The 21897-nt window shown below is 46.4% G+C and overlaps 1 pseudogene; it reads right to left on the bottom strand.

Annotated features, from left to right (window-relative positions):
- Nucleotides 1-2442: 2442 nt before the first annotated feature.
- The window catches only part of LOC101661631, a 21916-nt pseudogene continuing 2461 nt past the window's right edge, over nt 2443-21897 (bottom strand).

Consider the following 21897-nt stretch of genomic DNA (forward strand, 5'->3'; position numbering starts at 1 on the left):
GGCTTTGTTGCTTCTGAGCTAGATGGCCGCTTGTTTACTTTCAGCCTTTAAGACCCCAGACGCTATATCTTTTGATAGCCTGGCACCATCAGCTTTCTTCGCCACATTTGCTTATGCATCCATTTTGTCTTCAGCGATCCTATTGGGAAGGTGAGCACACAATGATATGATTTTTTGTTCTTTGATGCCTGATAACTGATCCCTTCGGCATCTTGTGATCACACAGGCTGGTGTGCTTCTTCCATGTGGGCTTTGTTGCTTCTAAATTTTTATAATGTTGAGGTGATTGTTCACTGCCCTGTCAGCCAGTACCCCGTCTCCTCTTAAAATGTTAATAGAATCCTGACTTTATTCAGGTATGCATACCTCCTTCATTCAAGATCTTTCATTCAGGCCAGCTTGGGCTCATCAATCAGATTCTTTCTATTGGCTTTTGAACTAGGAAATGATGAGCCGCTCATCAAAAGGACCCGAGACTGCACATTCACAATGTACAGGGAGGGTGCCTGTGGGGCAGCAATGGGCCACATGCCAGCCAAAGAACTAGAGGCAAAGGTAAGGACCAGAGAGGCTCGGCAGCCAAGTGCACAGAGATCAAAGTTTGTTAGTGATTATTACTAGAGATGGACAGATGGATGGGAGCAGGCGGGGTTGGACTGGGGAGAACCCCAGTGAGAAGAAAGACCAGCACTTGGGGGACACTTGGAGGAAGAGGAAGTCTGCTTTTGAGGAGTTAGCCACTGAGAACATTCTGACCAGCAGCGGAACATGGTCTGATATGGTGCAAGAATAAGACCCTCGGCTGGGAGTGCCCGAGAGGGTCATTGGAAAAGAAAAAATGCACAGTAATATGGAATAACACCATGGCTGCAACAATGGGCTCAAACACACAACCGTGAGGATGGCGGCGACCAAGCAGGGTTTTATTCTGTTATCTGTAGGGCAGCTGTGCATTCATATGGACACGAGGGCACCTAACAACTACAGAAACATGTATTTACTTACCCGCACATGCGCGTGCACACATACAACTACAGAAACATGTATTTACGTACACACCCACAGATGAGGTCAGCAAGTAGGAAAAGCAGGTGTGTGCAGTGCAGGCAGACAGCATCAGTGATAACCGTGTGTCCTGTCTGCTCAGGTCCCACGGTCATCTTGAATCCAGGATTGTTCTCTGGTCCAGTCTCTGCCCTCAGTTTTCTCTAAGATAAGCAAACCAAAAACTCACTACCATTGAGTCGATCCCAACTCACAGTAACCTACAGGACAGGGGGGATCTACCCCCTGTGAGTTTCCAGGACTATAGGCTTTACACAGACGTAGAAAGCCCATGGATTCTCCTGAGGAGTGGCTGGGGGGTTCGAACTGCTGACGTTTCAGTTAAACAGCCCAACTGGAACTACTACACAGCTAACAAGAGTGCATCCTTGATTCTTCTTTTTTTTCTTATTTAAAATTAAGCGAGGTTTATTTCTGATATACTTAATTCATAAACAGCTCAATACTTGCACTATTTGCTATGTAATTATGAAAAGAAGATACAATGCAGAATCTAATGAAAGGCGCTTAAACATTTTTTTTTTTTTACTTATAAAATTACTGGGTAACGTACATACTGACAGCTACTCATGTTTAGAAATAAACTTGCCAATACCAGGTCCAAATTTCAATTGCCTTCCCTTTTAGCCCACGACCCAAAGAAATAGTAAGGTTCCTAGACACAACGCAACTGACAGTTTGAAATGAGATGAAAGTTACATGTTTGGAGTTTAAATAAGCATCACAAAAAATAAGAACTCCTCATTAAAAAATAGACGTGTGGTTTGCAGCTCCATGTAATGCCACAGAGGTCAGGATGCCATATAAGGACCGAGCCAGGTGATGCCGGTTCACGATAGGGCCACGGAGGGCCCTGGGGTCCTGCAGGTGAGAGCGAATGCTTAGTGTCGGACCTCGGTCTTTCCAGTTTAATCTCAGGTTAGATTATGCCTGAGACTGTAAGGACTCTGGGTGTGGGGCAGTCTGGAGGGGAAAGGGGGAGGAGGGAGAGCTAATGAATGGAGTCTGGCTGGGCTGGCCTGGGCTGAGCTAGGAGGGTGACTCAGTTACCCTCCACATTTTAGTCTCCACATTTTTTCTTTTGTTCAGGATACAAGGAGAAACCATCCGGAAGGAAGAAAGATTATGACTATCTATAAAACTGTTTGACAGAGACAGAAATGCTGATGATGAGTGGGCTGTGTCTGTGGTTCTTGGCCGTTCACATCGGCAAGGGATGAAGGAAGGCAGAAACTCCTGATGTGTTTGTCTAACGAGGGCAGTGCTGTGTTCAGCTGGAGTTCAAGGCAGATGTTGCCAGGAGTTTACGCTGCAGGAAAGTAAAATTGCCTCCGGGTTCACCTTTTCCTCCCAGCTTCGCTTTCCGGATCCTCAGGGTCAGGCTATGCTGAGGCCTAAAGTGACAATGTCCGTGGGGAAAGAGGCTTTGAGCAAGATGCCCCTCTCCCGGTTGCAGTCCAGCTCCTGGATAAATCCATACCAGTAGATGACTAAGCCAGGCCCGAACCTATTCCGGTAGCTCCAGAACTGGTCATGCAGGTAGGCGTGGTGGCTACATTCATCACCAAATGAGGCTTTGCTTTCAATCCAGTGAATTATGTGCCCTTCTACGGCTAAGGGACAAAGCATTACCACTGGCACTTATAAGATAAAGTCTGGGGTTTTGTCATAGCCCTTTGCCCGGAGCTGACCTTCACCTAAGAAGGAAGGTTTCTCTCCAGAAGTAAGTCTCAAAGCAGGACTTCATGCTCATGACCAATGGCGTGTTTGATGCAGTCCACCAGTGGTCCATAGCAACAGTCATTCACAGTGCACTGATAGACCTGATTGGCTAGAACTCCATCTGGAATCTGAGAAGGGTCCCATAGCACACTATAACAGACTTGCAGGCTCATTGGCCAGCTCCAGGAGCACTGGGGCAGCTCCCTTTTTTGCCACTCCATTCAGGTACCTCCGGTAATAACTTTCAATTGCTTCTGAAGTATGATGTTCTTTTAATATGTTTCTGGTACTCCTGGGAGAAGATGCTCAGCAGAGTGGCCTGCGATTGACGCAGCCCAGCTTGGTGGTCCACATGGAGAGAGGGGGAAGGGAAGGAGGGTAAGGGAACAAGGGAGAGGGGAGTGACCAGGGAGTGAGCAGCAAGGAGCTCAGAGTCAGAGAGCCATCCTTGACTCTTCTAACCCAGAGTCTGGATACAATAGTCACCTTGGGCAAATCTATTCAATAAATGTGTTTTTAACACTATCTTTGTCCTATGAACTGAGGTTAAAATACAAACAAAACAAAACAAACGCAATGCCATCAATTCCAACTTACAGCTATCCTATCAGACAAAGGTTTCCAAGGCTGTGAATCCTTACAGAAGCGTACTGCCTCCTCTTTCTCTTGCAGCATGGCTGGTGGGTTTAATCCACTGACCTTGTGGTCACCAGTCAAGCACTTTAACTACTGTGTCACCAAGGGTCCATGAGCTGGGATACTCTGGAGAATTATGGGGGAGGGGGGAACCCACCTCACTGCCATCAAGTTGATGCCGACTCATAGCCACCCTCTAGGACAGGGTAGAGCTGCCCCTTTGAATTCTCCAGATTGTAACTCTACAGGAAGAGAGAGCACCATCCCTCTCCCAGAGCATGGCTGATAGTTACAAACGGCCAACCTTGCCTGATAGTTACAAACGGCCAACCTTGCGGCAAGGCTGCTTAAGACATCCGAGACACAAAATCAACCGTATCACTCCTCTACCTGCTTAAAGCTCTCCTAGGGCTCCTGATTGGTTTTGGAATCAAGCCCTAGGTCCTTTGTGTTTTCCAAGGCAAGCCTGCCTCATCTAGCCCCGTCTAGCCCTCTCCCATCCCTTCACTTCTCGGCTTATCAAAGAAGCCTTCTTAGTGTGCCCCTCTCTCTCTGGCATATGGAGCTTCTCACACACTCTTCCACCTTCACACCATCACACTTGGGGGGAAAGTGTGATGAACAGAGTTAAGAGGCAAGATGCAGATGGTGGTGGTGATGATGATGATGATGATAGTCCCACTTATTGATCATGTCTATGGACTTTTCACCACCTGCTTGTCAGACCGTGGTATCATGTTGATGTGATGCTGGAAACTTTGGCACCAGTATTTCAAAGACCAACAAGGTCACTCGTGATAGACAGCAGAACTTCCAGACGAAGACAGACAAGGAAGGAAAGTCTGGCGATCCCCTTCTGAAAAGCAGCCACTGTGGATCTCAGCAGCGCATTGGCCTGACTCATTTGCTTTGGTTTGAGCCCATCAAGAGGCGGGATCACCCTCTGGGGGAAGCTATCATGTTTGGTGAACGACCGAGGCGGGCACCAGAGACCTTCAGTGAGAACTCACTGCCATCGAGTCAATGCTGACTCATGGCGACCCTCTGTGGGTTTCTGAGACTGTATCTGCTTACAGGAGTAGAAAGCCCAGTCTTTCTCCCTCGGAGTGGTTTTGAACTGCTGTGAGTATCGCAGCCCAACGCATAACCACGACACCACCTGGGCTTGGGCTCCCTTAGTGAGAAGGTTGATACAATCACCACCACACGGACTCAAGCCTGCTGGTGACCGTGAGGATGCTGTGGGACTGGGCAGCACCCACTCCTTCTGTTGTCCATAAAGTCCCCAGGAGTGGGCGTCGACGAAGCAGCGGTTAACCCAGGCCCAGCATCACTAAGCTTCATTCCAAGGTCGCAAAGTGGGTCCTGTTTCCCCCATTTTACAAAGGAGGCAACTGGGACTTCAAAAGCTGGTAACTTACTTTAGATCACCCAGTTAGGAAGTGGGAGAGCAGGCCTTTCGATACAAGTGTCTGACTCAGACAGACAGCGGGGGCCCACGGTCTGGCCATGGCACTCCAAGATGCATCCACGTTGTTGTCAAATAAATATCAAGAAGAATGGCCGTGGAAAACCCACTAGGACTACACCTACCAGTGGAACCGAACATTAAATGTGTAGCTGTGGCCGAATGTTCAAGTCCTTTACTCTGTGGTGTTTAAGAAAACTTCAGTGCTTCCAATGTTGTGTATAGCATTTGGGGGAGAGAAAAAAATGAACTGGTGATGAAGACATGAGTAGAAGCAAGCGAAAGAAAATATGGTATTTGACACTGAAAGCCTCATTGCACAATCCTGTAGGACATGTTTGGATACTGTTTATTTGCTGGACAATAAAGATTTTTTAAAACATAAAATCCCGTTGTCTCTTTGCCAATTTGAACCTCGGAAGGCTGACAGACCTGGGTTTTGGGGGTCTCTTCCCTAAGTGGCCTTGGGTGGGTCACTCAACATCATGAGCCTCAATGTCCTCCTTTGTAAAACTGTAGTCATCGTACTTACCTGCGGGGTGATCGTGAGGTTAAAATGCAGGGATGCCTATGAAGAGCTTGGTCTGGTGCCTTGCCCGCTGAATTCAATGAAGGTAGATATTTCTGTTCCACTGCCATTATCATAAAGGATAATGACACGCTTCCCTTAGGCGAGTGGCTCTCTCTCTAGAGTTCTTTCCAAGCTACAACTGTCTGCATCTTGTCACACACACAAGCTCAGAGCTGCTTCTCTGCAGGGTCTCCGGGGCCAGGCCTGCAGGATCCTGTGGAAGTTAGGTCCAGCGGACAGAGAAATGACCTGTAATTGATCCCAGTTCAGAGCCAGCCAGCCAGCCGTCCCTGGTTGGGGGCTTCAGGAAGTAGGGCTTGATTTATGTCCCTGCTGCACTGGGGATGACCTGGTGCCCTCTCTGCGTGTTCCAGCCTCAGACCAGGCCATAAAATGGAATTGGTGCTGCACATTTGTTCCTATTCAGAGCACATGCACACTGTTGCTCCCACCTTAGGTCAATCTCCTGCAGGACCCTCCTTGAGGAATGTGGGTACGGGTGGCCACCCTGTGAAGTGAGGCTGGCTGAGAATTAGGGCCCTATTTTTTTTTTAACCTAAAGCCCAGGGATAACACAGAAAAGGAAAATCATCATGTCATATGTTGGCATAGCTTCACTCATCTACCTACAGGCCTATGCCAATGACCCCAAACCAAATCCTGAACTTGCACCTCCCCCAGCCTCAGACCCAGCTACCCTGGCTGGCCACCTCTTTCTGAATGTCTCCCAATCAACCCCCAGCCTGTCTCATCATCTTCCCTCCTCTACCTGATCCCCTCCTCTCCTCCCCCCTCTGATTCGCACACCAAACTGAGGAGGCTGCTTCCTCCAGGTCTGGTGCAATGTCTTTGCATACCTTCTTCCTTACTCTGACTGCCAGGTCTATAATTAGGACAATTTATTGAAGTTCTTACATTTATCTGTATCCCTACCTGTCTCCTCCAATAGACTGTAAATCCCTATATATTAAAGGCTGGATCTGGTACATCTCTGTACCTCAGAGGCCCAGAGCAGAACCTGGCAGAGAGGGCATGGCATAAGCTTTGAAAGGGGTGGATGCAGGGAAGGATGGATGGACAAAGATGGACAGTTTATCATTTCTTGCCAGGTAGCTTTTAAATAAATAAGGTTTCTGAAGAGGAACTGAAAAGTCCCATCGTGGCTGCTATGGTTGGTATAGGCACCTCCCAGTGAGTTCCTAGTGGTAGTGACCATATGTCCAACAGAACGAAACCCTGCCTGGTCCGTGACCATCTCCACAGCTGTGTTTGAGTCCACTGTTGCAGCCATGTGCAGCTCATTGGAAGTCTTCCCTTCTTGGCTGACTCTCTACCACACATGCTTGAGGTCTACTCTACTGTGAGGAGGCAGCTCCTCCCCTGCTTGTACTCTGAGTGCCTTCTAACCTGAGGGTTCCCTCTTCTTACACAATGTCAGACGAAGTTCTGCTGCGCTTCGTAAGGTTTTCAGTGCCTACTTTTTCAGAAGTAGACCGCCTCTTTATTATTCTTAGACTCTCTAGTGGTTATGCATTGGGCTGCTAACCACAAGGTCAGCAGTTCAAAACCACCAGCAGCTCCTCAGGAGAAAGATGGACCTCTCTACTGCTATACTCTCAGAAACTCACGGGGGCAATTCTATCCTGTCCTATGGGGTCACCATGAATCAACATCAAACTCGATGGCAGTGCTTGGTTCTCAGTTAATCTTCATCTGAAAGCTCCACTGAAACCTGTCCTCCACGGATGACCCTGTTGGGATTTGTAACACCCGTGGCATAGCTTCGAGCTTCACAGCACCACGTGAGCCACTACAGTACAATGGACAGATGAGCAATGGAAAGTTCCATGGAGAATTGTGTAACTCAATCCAAGCAGCTTCAAGCTAGAAAGTACCTCACTACTAAAAAGACCTTCTGAATAGAAATGAACTTAGGTACTAAGTTATTCAATGTGCTGAGAGACTTGAGAGATTAAACAACGTGCTAAGGTTGAACCAAACTTGATGGCAGAGCCTGGACTCGACCCCAGCCCTCTACATGGCATAGCCCCATGCACACTTTCCCCTCTATGCTGCGATCAAATGAGCCCTTCACAGGCTCCGGCGGTCAGCTTCCAAAATAAGAGTCTATACAAGACACAGGCACGCTGGATAGTCAACACATTTCTATTTGTAAGTTTTAACCATAGCAGGAAAATGGAAGCGATCTTCTCAGAAATTTTCTGTTATAAGGGAAAATATAAAGGGGCATAACTGTGTGGCCTTTGTCCCCTCTAAGCCTCAGCTTCTTATCAGTAAAGTGGGGAGAATAAAGTATCTGCCATCACAGGATGCATTTTGTGCTTTATATTCTTGTAGTCGATGGCATTATGATTTTCCATCCATCTACAATTGACTCTTGTTATTCCTGGTAGTGATGTTCTATAAAATTGAGTGAACACTGAGTTAGTGAATACTGAACCATTGCTCCTAGGGAAATTGTAAGTTAGGTCCCTGGCAAGGATTCACTCACAACATTTTCATCAGCTGAGCAACCTTGTTTTATGTGTTTCTGTTTAAAGGTAACTTAATTAATATAGGAGGGTGAGTAAAGAATATTGCTACTGGAGTTCCAATTCATACATGTACACAGTTTTTTCCAAACAAAGCTCATTTCGTCCTGTGGTCCAGCCGCCACCATGGGAGCAGTCTCAGCACAGAAGACGACGGGTTGTGCAGGTGGCCAGCTGAGCTCAATACTGCGAGGGCTGCGAAAGCAAATGGTGATTGCTTTATTCTAGTAGACTAGAGAAATAAAATTCATAGACACGCATATTTTATATAAGAGAGAGTTTTATATAAAGAATAAGTGTACATTAAGAAAGCATCCCAACCCAGTCCAATCCAAGCCCCTAAGTCCGCCATTATCCCATACGCCCAACACCAATCTACAAAGTCCTCCTCAAACTCACAAAACACATGCAATGACACCAAATGCAGGATGATCACAGGCCACTGGGTAGATAGTCCTTGAATCCAGTGGCAGTGTAAGCATCTCAGCACTGGCAGGAGTCTCCACACGGCTTCTCCAGCACCCAGAGCTGCATCAGGGTAGGTCCATGTGGCTTCTCCTCAGGGATGTCTCACAGGAAGTGAGCCTTGCCAGCTGAGGCAGAGAACTAGCTAAGGCAGCCGCACACTGGTCCGACCATCAGAGAGCAAGAGACCAGACAACTAGACAGGCGAGGCTCGCCGAGTCATTTATCTCTCTGTCCTTCAATAAACCCCACATGTGTTCATCAACCAGGTTGGCACAATAAACCTTAACTATCACAATCCACCCCTTGCCAGCTTGGCACCTGTACACAATTCTTTAGCCATATATATAATTTTCAAACAAACAGTAATAAAATTGTATCTGTAATAGGATTAAAACTAAAAGGCATGCAATTCAAAAATGTGCCACCCACATTTATAAGTGAACAAAACAAAAATATCCTACACCTCAATCCTATAATCCTACAAATATATTCCCCCACCTATGAAAGTTTGTAAGACAACCACTTCATGCCTTTATCCCCCCAATTTTGGGTATCCAGTTTCTGTACTGCCCGCTTACATCAACCCAGCCCTCTGAGAAAACAATCATATTCTTTGATGTGAAAAATGTTAATTCCAGTTTAAACCTTGTGAGTCCGCATCCATAAGCAAAGTCAAATCAGGACAGGCCATCCATAAAGTCTGCAGCAGTTTGCACCAGTTCACAGGCTCAAATAACTTCTCTTCATCTGGTCAAGTTCTGCTCAACTCAATGTGGGCTGCCTCACTTAGCCTCCCCAGGGTGCCCATTGGTTGCCTTGCCTTCCAGTGGCTCGCAACTTTCCTCATGCCAAGACCCTGGAATACAGGTCCTCGTGTTTTAGTGACCCCCCAACCATAAAATTATTTTTGTTGCTACTTCATAACTGTAATGTTGCTACTGTTATGAATTGGGTGGCCCCTGTGAAAGTTCATTCGACCCCCAAGAGGTCACAACCCACAGGTTGAGAACCGCTGCTTGAGACCATGGCTCATCACAAATATGCAACAAGCCTAGCCCCCTCATGCTAGATCATGAACTTTAGACCAGTCAACCCGCTCTTGTCTTCTCCTCTTCTTCCTGTAAACCAAGTCCACAGGTGTCAGTGGCCAGACTCAACCCAGTCTCTTTATTGCAGCATTTCTCCCACTTCCACTCAACAAGTGGATCCAGGTGGTCATCTAGCAAGCATTTCAGCCTGCCCACAGGCTCTGATTAACATTCAGCCCTAAAGAGGAGTTTTCTTCATGGTTCCAGATTTTTTCCAGCTTTTGACAAAGACCGCTAGAGTTCAAATTTCAACGCCAAAGAGTTCTTCCTTTTACTGCAGTCTGCCAACAGCCCGAGATGTGTCTTCACCGTCTAATGCCCTGCGCCCTCCAAAGCACTGGGAGGGGCTAATCTCTCTGACGCCTTCCTTCAGGTGTATCCCAAACCCATCTGAAGACCAAATTAATGGCTTGAGGAAAGCGGACTTACAAGCTCTCTATTTTCATACTTCCCAATAAACATTTCTATCCATCATTATATCACTAATAATCAGAAGAAATCAGTATAAACAAAGTAAAATCAGATACTAAATTCAGTTCTTAAAGCAGTCAAGTTCAATCCTTATCTAAACTATTCGATTTACACAAAAATATGGGATTAGGTCTCTGAGAGCATCAAACCAGATCCAGGCTTTCTGTCAGGCATTTTGACCTTCTGTCAGCCATTGTCCTTAAGCAGCACAGTTTCTGAGAAGTTCAAATGGCGATTTCTGCCCTTGAGCTCAAAATATACATTAGCATTCATTTTTGCCATTTCACACAGGAATAAACCAAAGACGATAACCAAACATAATAATCAAAACTTTAACTTCCCATGTTCTTTGCAGAAAACAATCCAGTAAACTGCATGGACATATCTGACTTCTGGCTAGCCAAAGAAGAAACACTACCATGAGGCAGAAGTCAGATAACCATCCACTCTCCATCTTTCTGATTTGTTTCTCCAGTACCCCACTCCCAGTACCATAATATGTTAGTCTAGGTAGACTAGAGAAACAAAATTCATAGACACTCATATTTTATATGAGTTTTACATAAAAAGTACATTAAGAAAGCATCCCAACCCAGTCCTGTCCAAACCCCTAAGTCCGACATTATCCCATATGCCCAACACCAATCTACAAAGTCCTCCTCAAACTCACAAAACGCATGCAATGATGCCAAATGCAGGACAATCACAGGCCAGTGGGTAGAAAGTCCTTGAATCCAGTGACAGTGTAAGCATCTCAGCGCTGGCAGGAGTCTCCACGCGGCTTCTCCAGCACCCAGGGCTGCATCAAGGTAGGTCCATGTGGCTTTTCCTCAGGGATGTCTCACAGGAAGTGAGCCTTGCCAGCTGAGGCAGAGAACTAGCTAAGGCAGCCGCACACTGGTCCGACCATCAGAGAGCAAGAGACCAGACAGGCGAGGCTCGCCGAGCCAGTTATCTCTCTGCCCTTCAATGAATCCCACGTGTGCTCATCGGCCAGGCTGGCACAATGCTCACAGTAATTGATGGGGCTGTTCTTAAATGCAACATAACAGCAATAGCTAGAGAAAGAATGCAGGGAAGGAAAACCCAACAAACCCTAAAAGATACCAATAAGGAAATACAGCTACGACAAAAAGCAAGTCGCCGTTGCAATATGAGAAGCCGCTGGGAGAACAACAAAACGAAAAAGATGAGGCGCGAAGAGCATCCGCAGAAATTCAAAGAAAACAAAAGCTAGAGGAAGACAGGGAGAAATATAAACCTCTCATGAGCCAAGCATTCGATTGGAGAAAGGATGTGTTGCCCATTTCAGTCTTGGGGAAGGACGTGTTGCCTTACGTCCAAAAATATGGTCATGGGAAGGTTCTGTCACCTTTAATTTGGAAAAGCAGATCTGCCAACCAACGTTCTATTTCAAGGGCAAAACTTGAATAATGGAATGTTGGTTTCAACAGATACATGTGTCCTAACCTACCAGTCTTCAAAATCCTCTTACGAGGCAACCAGATAAGAAGAGAAGCTCATCTTTGACTACCAATGATACTAAGATGTATTCATCTGCTTAATTGAAAAAGCCACCGAGGGATGAGAAAATACGTGTTCTTCTCTTGTACCCTCCAAATACTAAAATCATAAGTCTCCTCGACCCAACACAAGCACCACGAGCTAGAAGCATGAGCGCCACTTCTTCATCCATCCTGGGAAAAGATATTCCAGGCACCAATAGCAATGTTCAACATCTGAAGACAGCCAGGCATAGCCAAAGTAATAATGAATTAAAGACATCTGTTCTGTCTCCACAAGAAGCCCTGGTGGTGTAGCACTTTGGATTTGGACTGTGATCCACATGGTCAGCAGTTCAAAATCAGCAGCAACTCTATGGGGAAAGACTGGACTTTCTACTCTTGTAAACAGTTACAGCAGGGGTGCTCAATACGGTCAATTGCAATCTACTAGTCGATCGCAAATGTAGTGTGGATAGATCGCCTGGTATTAAAAAAATGGACGTAAGCCTATCATCAATCCCGTCACTTAATTGATATACAGCGTAGCCAATCAGATGCAATCTTAGGTGTCAAACGCATGCGCAAACAATTGCACTAAGTGCAGCACAACTGACAAGCTAAGTTATCACCTATTTTTAGACCTTGTTTTTTTTTCTCTTAAACGTAAGAAAGGGTATTAAAATGAGTGGGGAAGTTGGGCTAAGTAAGAAGACAAAAACGTATCACTTTCATATGGAACAGGAGATTTTGACACTACAAACGGACATTCAGCTGAAGTCCAGAGCGCACGAACAGTTCAGGAACTTACTCGCAGAGGGAAAGTACCCAAACATGAGAAAATGTGCTACTTCCCTGACTGCATTATTCGGCTCTCCTTATTGATGTGAGTCAGCCTTTTCCCACATAAAGATCATTAAGTCCAAGTACCGTTCCACCATGACTGATGATCATGTGGAAGTGTGCTCGAGGCCGGCTGTCAGCAGCTATGGTCCGGACTATGCATCCCTGGCTCACTCCATTCGGTGCAAGTCATCAGAGTAAACTCAGGTAATGCCAAAAATGGACATAGTTAATTGTGTTGTGTTGTGCAATATGGACTCATGCAGTTATGCAAGGTACATAAACATACATTGTACATAGAAAGAATTCTCAATGCATTTATGAATAAATGTAATAAATAAATATATTTTTTGCATTTTTGTAGTTAGTGGATCATTTTGACTTGATCATTTTTTAAGTAGCTCGCCTGCTGAAACAGTGTGAGCACCCGAGATTCCCAGAAATGCACATGGGGTCACTCTGAGGCAGCAGACTTGGTGGCAGTGAGTTTGAGTTATTTTTGAGTTGATTCTGTCTCCAAAACCCACAATAAGCAAGCTCCTTTATAACAAACCAGAAATCCTTCCCAAAGAGAAAGTAGAAACGCCCCTAGCCTAGCCACCGGTGTGGATGCATTCCTGCAGCTGGCATGAAAGTGTCCCCCAAGATCATCATGAAAGCCTCCCCAGAGGCCAGGTGGAAGCTTCTCCTAAAGGGAATGTGGAAGTCTCCCCCAAGGCTAAGATGGGCATCGTTGTGGAAGTGCGCCCAAGACCAGCATGGAAGTGCACCCCTGAGGCCAGTGTGGACATCTGCCCCAAGGCCGAAGTGGAAATGCACCTAGAGATGTGTGTGGTAACCCCTTTGAAAGTAACAAGGAAGCCTCTTCTGAGAAATCAGAATTTGACAAATAGGCCTCAAGTCTTGTTACCAAGAAGCCCCCGACATCCCACAGACCACGTTATAGACGGTCTTCTACAGATGGCTGGTGCCCGCCAGCTCCCATTAACAGACTAACCCACCGCCTTCATCAAAGACATTGCCTCTGTCTTACAAAGTAATGCCTGTTCAACAGACCAAATATGCAATAACTACCATCCGAAAGAAAAAGGATGTTTCTAAAACCGTTAACAAGTGTGAAGCTCTGAACCACAAAAATATCACTCATGAATCAGAGTCCACCACGAAAAGCACACCCAGATTATGAACGCCAAGGAGGAAGCAGAGACCTCGGCAGAAAAGTGACCTCTACGTCTTGCTCAAGAACAGAGAGAAAAGGAAGAACAAGCGAGAAGCAAATAGCAGGAACGTGTCCTAGGAAAAATGCACGTGCTGGCCAAAGGGCAAGGAAGGCAGTGGCGGTGATTCCCTCGTGTTTGAGGACCAGGAAGGGGTGGAGACACAGAGTGGATGGAGGGCAGGGAGAGCCAACAACCATCAGGCAGGCCTCAGAAATATGTGGCGGTGAGTCAGCCGAAGCCAGCCAGGCAGATGCTGAAGAGCAGACATCTGACAGCAAATCAGATGAAAAAGCCTGGTCAGCAAGTCCCACGCACAGCAGTACACCTCAGAAACTGCAAAAAATGAGAAAAACCAAGAAAAAGTCTTGAAGTGAAACTCACACAGTTAGATGGAAGTAGGGGATGCACAACTACAGAGCCCACAATACTTAATAGTAATGTGAGAGTGCAGAAAACTGCAAAGGACCCATTGAATTATGCTAAAGGGCCTAGACTCCTAGATCAGTGGTCCTTTAATACAGTTCCTCATGTTGGGGTGACCCCCCAACCATCAAATTATTTTTGTTGCTACTTCATAACTGTAATTTTATTACTGTCATGAATCAGGCAAGCTCTGTGAAAGGGTCGTTGGATTCCACCCCCCCCAAGGGGTCGCACCCATAGGTTGAGAACTGCTGCTCTAGATGGACCATCAACAAAACAATTGGTCACAGTGCTAAAACCAGAAACACACTTGGAATGGACCACATCCTGGGGGCTTCCGAGAGCCTGGGCCAGAAACCTGAAGGGGGAATATGTGATCACATTCCCATCTAGCTGGCCAGCTAGAGCCGCCCCTTTTAACTTCAGGTGCCCAGCTGACCAATCGAAGAGAAACTGTGAAAGTGATCATACAGTTTCTCCAAAGTCCTCAGTCTTCTTTGGAGGGAAGAAGAAAGGAGGAGGAGGAGGAGAGGAAGAAGACATCTAACTCAGCTCACCCTGCTCAGAATTGTGAAGGAGTAGCGAGCAATTGGAGAGATGGCCTCATCTTGTCTCCAGGTGAACATCTCAACCCCAGGCCTCGTGGTCCTTTACCTCTATGGCTGCTTCGGCCTGCAACTGGCAAGGACCGTGGCTGTGAAAAAAAGGAAAACAGTGCGAAGTCATCCGGATGTATCGCAGATGGTCTTGCCTACACGAGGACTTCTCGTGCCACACGGGCAGAGGGGCTCCGAGTCAAACAGCAGTTCTCCTCCTTGTGTCTCCTCCTTGTGAGCCGGCCAGTCCGCGCATGCTGTGCCCAGTCAGGATGTGCACAGAAGACAACTCCACGTTTCTATTGAAAAAGTAAACAATCTCAACGAAGGAATCCTCTGCATCCAGTACCTCTTAAAAATGTTTATTCCACTTATATTAATAATGAAACGCATTTGAGCTGGTAGAGAATGTTAATGGAGTCTATGAGGGACTCTAGATTGCTCACCAGGGCTTTGCCAGACATGCTAATAAATTATAGTGCAGGTTAAAAAATAAATTGTATTTTCCATCATGTGTGTGTGTGTGTGTGTGTGTGTGTGTGTGTGTGTGTACGCATGCGTGCACTTTTGTCTTTCTTTGGGTCCCAGCAGTTGTCTTCAGAGTCAGTTGGGAAGTACACGGGCACTATCAACCCCTCGCACTTTTCAGGTTTTGTCAGGGTCCCCTTTTGAAGTGCATATTGGGGCTTAGTTACAAAGCCCTGTATTGTTTTTATGGTGCGCATAAAGCTGCTATCCCGAGGAGTATGTTTGAGTTTTCTGTTGATCATTTTTCTGCTTCAGCTCCCCAGGCTTACGCTCAGGATTGAGATCCGTAACCAACATCTGCTTGCCTTCCTCTAGCCTACGGCTTCACATGAAGGACCAGCAGCAGCTCTCCGCGCTCGCCTGTGCGATTCAGGATAGCACATCCCTGTGGTAGGTCAGAGCCACGTCTTAGGTACGGAAGCTACAGCCTAGCTCTTTCACATGGAAGGCAGCGACAATCATCCTAACCAACTGGATTTCTGATGTTTTTCTGCACACATGTCCCATGCTGAAATGTGTGCTATGTGACATAAACTTTTCAGAGGGGGAGGAAAAACATATTTCATCATATCTCAGTGATGGGTTGCAGACAAGTCCTCGCAGGAATACACTTGGTGAGAAAGACCAGGAAAGGTGCACCAATGATTTTTTTCTCAACACAACAATGCACCTGCTCATTTCTCAAGGGTAGCAAGGGCTGTCATGCAAGATTGTACTAGGAATCCTTACTCTCATCCACCCTACAGTCTTAATCTTGCCTCTTTAAATTATTTCCTGGTCCCCAAACTCAAAGAACATCCAGAGGGAACACAGTTCCTGCCATTTTGATGTAGTGTAAACAGAAGAACGCAGAATTCTTCATGGAAGGGTTTCCCTCGCTGCCATCAGGTTGATTGTGAGTCTATAGGACAGTGTGGAACTGTCTGTGGGTTTCTGAGGCTGTAACTCATCACAGGAGCAGACAGCCTTATCTTCCTCCCGAGAAGTGGCTGGGAGGTTCAAACTGATGACCCTGTGGCTAGCTTCCCAACCTGTAACCCACGATGCTGCCAGAGTCCCGGATGGAAGGATTAGAGAGATGGAAACAGAGCCTTCAGATGTGGATAGACCTAGATGGGGGAATCTGTTGAGAAAAAAATCACTTCCTATTTTGATATTTTAATGTAATGAAGGCCTCTAAAATTTTGTAGCAATACTTTTTTACTTATCCGAATACAGTGTTGATTAATTAGCATTGAGCTCCCAACCACCAGCACTATGACTCATGCCTGAACAAAGCTTATTCTAAGACACAGATTCCCTCCATAAGGCCAGACATAGCTTAGGACCACTGGACAACCCGTCAGCACTACGACTGGGGAGTCAAACAATGAACTCATCAAAAAAGCATCGTGAATACTGACTGCAAGGTTACAAATTCATGCTTGCTGGCAGGCAAATTCTCAAACAGAGAATTTTGTGACTGCTCCTTGCTGAGCCTTGCAGTGCCTCTCTGTGCAGACTACACTTCATTATGTCCTTGGCGTCAACTCAGGCCAGGTACTTCCTTTGGCCAATGGCATGTGAACAGATGTGATGTACACCATGGCTACACCAGTAGAAGCTTTAGAAGCCATCACAAGGTCCAACCATGGCATTTACCCTCTGCCTTGGGACTGAGCTAAGGGCTGTTCCCTCAGTCTGAGACCCAGAAAGTGAAGCACAAATGACCCGCAGCTTCCTACCATGTAACGTGAGTGAAAAATAAATCTTTGTTGTTGTCAGCTATTGAGATTTTAGGGCGGTTTCTGCAGCATAGTCTAGATGGTTATGTTGGGGGAAAATTATCTGATTATAATATGCATGAGCTCATTTGGAAGCCCTTAAAAGGGTGGGGAGGGGTTTGTAGTAAAATCCACAGAAATGAATCAAATCACAGGGAGCTCTAGAGCTGAGTATTGACAAACTGCCGTAATAAAGAAGACTCGGAATACTGGCCTTAAGTAAGATATGTATGTAGTTCTCTTTCATAACAGACTGCAGAGATAACCTAGGCAGCTCTTCTCCATGAAGTTGCCCATAGGCCCAGCCACCTTAAAACGTGTTGCTCTTATGAGCCCCTGTGGCACTATTCTTATCTTCGCCACATTTCAATCTATAGGAAGGGACGGGAAGAGATAGTAGGAGCAATCAGTATCCCTCTGATGGATGTGACAGAGATGCTGACCACACTGCTTCTGCTCACAGGCCTGTGGTCAGCTCTTACTCACACGGTCCCATCTAGTCCTAAACGAAAATCAAACCCACCTCCCCGCCATTGAGCCAATTCTGACTGATAGAACTGTCCTGGTGGGTTTCCAAGACTGAAACCATTGACAGGAGTAGAAAGTCTCATCTTTCTCCCAAAATACTGGGTCCGGGGTGAGGAAAGTCACTATACACAGCCCCTACACCTACACCTCTGGTGCCCACTTGGCCCACGGCTCCCCTGAAGGCGGCTTTATGCATGATCCCGATCCAGTTCCTCCATACCTAGACATAGATGAATAGCCCGAGGGGCAGCACCGGATCCCAGGGCCAGACAAGCCAGAGATGAGCTGCACTGAGCCAAGGACCGCATGCAGAGCAGAAAGGGAGGGAAAGGTGAACAGTGAACAACGTCAAGACAACCGAGGGGGAGGAAAGAGCATAGACTTCAGAGTCAGGCCCACCTGGGTCCAGATCCAGCGCTGGCTGGACGACCTTGGGCTTAGATGCTTTACATCCATGAGCGGCATCCCGTCTTCAGGAGGCCTCGGTTCTCCCTCACAGAGCCCTGGTCTTTCCCTTTCCAGCATTCGGGTCAGAGCTTGCTATCACATGTGTATCTACTTATTTCCTAAGCTTTCTCCTATCTCTGCACCAATCTGGATGCCCCTCTTAGTGTTGTTCAGTGTGGTATGCTCAACACTGAGTCCATGGTCTGACACAAAGCTGCCAGTCAAGTAAAATTTATTGAGTAAATGAATAAATGAGTAAAAATAATTAGGTGAGTTGACATCCTCAAGCCTTACCTGTAAAGAAGGGAGGGCACTGAAAAGATCTAAGTAGTAAATCCGGAGCAGAAAGATGCCTATGGCAGGGCCGCAATGCTAGAAGTCCCTGTTGTGCCAAGCACTGGCTCTTCAGTTGGGGGGCCATGAAAAGGTCGGGAGGACTCTAGAGGAGAAGCTACACCGGCCAGGGAGGAGCAGGGAGCTTAGAGGCTCAGAGCAACCATTTATAGGAAAACGGGTCACGAAATGAATCATCATTTACGCATCATGTGCACAATGAAGGAACTGATACCCTGCAGCTCCAAAGGTGTGCTGGGAGGAGGTGACATAAACCAACTCCATGACATGCTGGACAGGCAGGCCCGAGGAAGGGAAAGCACCTGAAGATCCCATAGTAATAAGACAGAAGTGGCTGCACTTCCCCTCTCTGCCCCAGATCTCAGCCCCTGCCCTGCCCCCTCCCCCCTGCCCCCCTCCACCCAAGATAAAAGGACTTCCTCTAGTAACCAGTCTGCTCAATGTGAAGAGTGTGTCGGGGTCTAAGGAGCTGTGAAGATGAAGGAACCCAAATGGGTATGGCCAATGGTAGGGGGGACTATGGCCCTCAGAGGTTCTTCAACGAAGGAAAGTCAGAAATTGGGAATTTTAATGTCTAAGGCCTGAGCAACACCCCACTAGTGTTCAAGACTTAGGGAGGCCTGGGCCCTTTCCTCGTCTCTGAGCTCGTAAAGTGGAGGCCTCTGGAGTACAGCTAGGGCTCTCTGGTCTCCAGACTCCAGACCAGAGCCTCTGATGTCTCTTGTTCACTGGGTAACCACAGTCTCTGGATGGTGCAAGCGGTTAATGTGCTTGGCTGCTAATCAAAGAGTTGATGGTTTGAGTCCACTCAAGGGCACCTCACAAGCGAGTCTTGAACCTTTGCAGCTCAGAGGGACTACTCTGATACACGGAGTTTCCAGGAGTTAGAAAGCGTTTGGCAGCAATAGTTTAGGTTGTATGTTGTTAGGTGCCCTCGGAACCCATAGCGGCCCTATGAACAACAGAATGAAGCAATGCCCAGTCCTGTGCCATGCTCACAAGTGTCCCTACGCTGGAGCCCATTGTGGCAGTCACAGTGTCAATCTATCTCCTTGAGGGCTGTCCTCTTCTTAACTGCCCCTCCACTTAACCAAGCATGATGTCCTTCTCCAGGGCCTGGTCTCTCCTGGCATTTTGTCCCAAGTATGTCTTGCCACCCTAAGGAACACTCTAGCTGTACTTCTTCCAAGACAGGTTGGTTTGTCCTTGTAGCAGTTCATAGTGCTATCAATATTCTTCTCCAGCACCACAATTCAGATGCATCAGTTCTTCAGTTTCCTTATTCAATGGAGGCAATGGAAAGTGGGTCAGGCACAACTTAGTCCTCAAAGTAACATCCTTGCTTTTCAGTACTCTAAAGAGGTCTTGTGAACCAGATTTACCTAATTCAACTCGTCACGTGATCTCTTGACTGCTGCTTCCACGAGCATTTACTGTGGACCAAGCTAGACGAAATCCTTGAAAACTTCAACCTTTTCTCCATTTATCATGTTACCTATTGGTCCAGGTGTGAAGATTTTGGTATTCTTTACAGTGAGTTGTAATTCATAACTGCAATCCTTGATCTTCATCAGCAAGTGCTTCAAGTAACCCTCACTTTCACCAAGCGAGGCTGTATCATCTGCATATCACAGGTTGTTAATAAGCCTTCCCCCAATCCTGATGATGCATTTTTCTTCATAGAATCCAGCTTCTCTGATGATTTGCTCAGCATGCAGATTGAATAATATGATGAGAAGATACAATCCTGCCACACACCTTTCCTGGTTTTAACCAGGCAGGATTTCCTGGTTCTGTTCACACAACTACTTCTTGATCCCTGTACAAGTTCCCCAGGAAGTGTTCTGGAATTCTTCTCAAGGTTATCCATAGTTAGTTATGATCCACACAGTGAAAATGCCTTGAGACAAGTCAATAAAACACAAGGAAACATCTTTCTGTCACTCTCTGCTTTGAGCCAAGATCCACCTGACATTAGCAGTGATAGCCCTTGTTCCACGTCTTCTGAATCCAGCTTGAACCTGTTGTGTTGTGGAAAATGGTATGTGCTGCGAACAAGTCCTTGGACTTGCAAAATTTTGCCATGTGATCTCCATTTCGGTTCTATCACCACGTCCATATTTTCCAGCTACTGGTCCTGCCTCTTTATTTTCAATGTTTGCATGCCAATCGCCAATAATTATCAATCCATCTGGACAGCATGTTTTGTCATTTTCAGACAGAAGTCCTTGGTAGAATTATTTCTTCATCACTAGCTTTTCGTGATTGGTGCAAAAATTTGAATGACAGTATGAGAAATTGACAGACAAATGGTGGTTCGGTTGGGTTGGGTAGCCCTAGGCAAAAGAGACTGTTGCATATGGCAGCCCAAGCTACTAGCAGTAAAGCCTGCCTCCCAGGCAACACAATAGATGCTCACCACATTCAACTTAAACAGAAAGTAATGACTGGAAGGACCCAGAGCTGTATCCCAGAAACCAAACACGCAGACAGAGCTGGGCCCGGTTAGGGACGCTCCAACCCTTCTTGCTTGCAGCAGACTGACTTTTTCTTCTTTCCAGGTGTAAAACTTCCGCTGTCATTGGCGCCTGTGTTTGTGGGCCTCCATGCAAGGCAACAGCTGAGCCAGACAGAAATTATTCCAGGCCCCTGGAGATGGAACATGATTGACTCCATTTGTGTCAGGTGCCCACCCTGGACTAATTACCCCATGGCCTGGAGTAAGAGAGTCCAACAGCTTCGCTGTTCCAGCACCGCTTTTGGTCCGTGGCTGGTGCAAGTGGCACTGTACTCCTAACTACCAGGTTGACAGCTGGAAATCACCCAGGGGTGCCACAGGAGAAAGGCCTGCTGCTGTACTTCCACCAAGAGCACTGTGAAGAAGACCCCATGGAGCCTTTCACTGTGCAACACGCATGGTTCTGTGATTCTTGACTTGCTGGCCACGGGTTTGGTTTTTTGTTTCAGCAACCCTCTAGATCATGGTTAAGGCATCCTGGTGGTATTGTGGTTTACAAATCGAGCTGCTACCATAAAGGTCAGTGCCTGGAACCCACTAGTCACTCCATGGAAGAAAGATGAGGCTGTCTGCTCTCATACAGATTTTAAAAATCAGAAACCCCAAGGAGCAGTTCTACTTGGTCCTATGGGGTCTCTAGGAGTGGACATTGACTGTTTTATTGTTTGGTAGATGATGTGCATCACTTTGTTGCTAGTTTGTGGTGCCTTGGGAAAAAGGCCTGGTTATCTACCTCCAAAAAAAATCAATGATTAAAAATCATATGGTGCACAGTTCTGCTCTGACATACACACAGGAGGGACAGGATCATGCCTAGAACACATTTGTCCTGTGAGACAGAGGGCATGTGATTTGTACGAGGTCAAACATCTAGAAAATGGCACACAGAGTTTAAATGATTCATAAGCCTCTGTTCTTCCAATTTTGCTCCATCTCAAGGTTACGAAATGCAGTCATTGTGCCTGGGAAACACCAGGCATGAAGCCTAAAGCCTTAGAACCCAATGATGGTGTGTTAGACAGGGTTCTATAGAGAGATAAAACCAAATTGCTGATAATTAAATATATTTATTTATAAAGATAATTAGATATATAACAAGAAATGAACTGTTAAATTATATACAGATAAATATAA

Source organism: Echinops telfairi, unplaced genomic scaffold, assembly GCF_000313985.2.
Source record: "Echinops telfairi isolate 266 unplaced genomic scaffold, ASM31398v2 ScPeMD7_7457;HRSCAF=8495, whole genome shotgun sequence".
Classification (NCBI taxonomy): domain Eukaryota; kingdom Metazoa; phylum Chordata; class Mammalia; order Afrosoricida; family Tenrecidae; genus Echinops; species Echinops telfairi.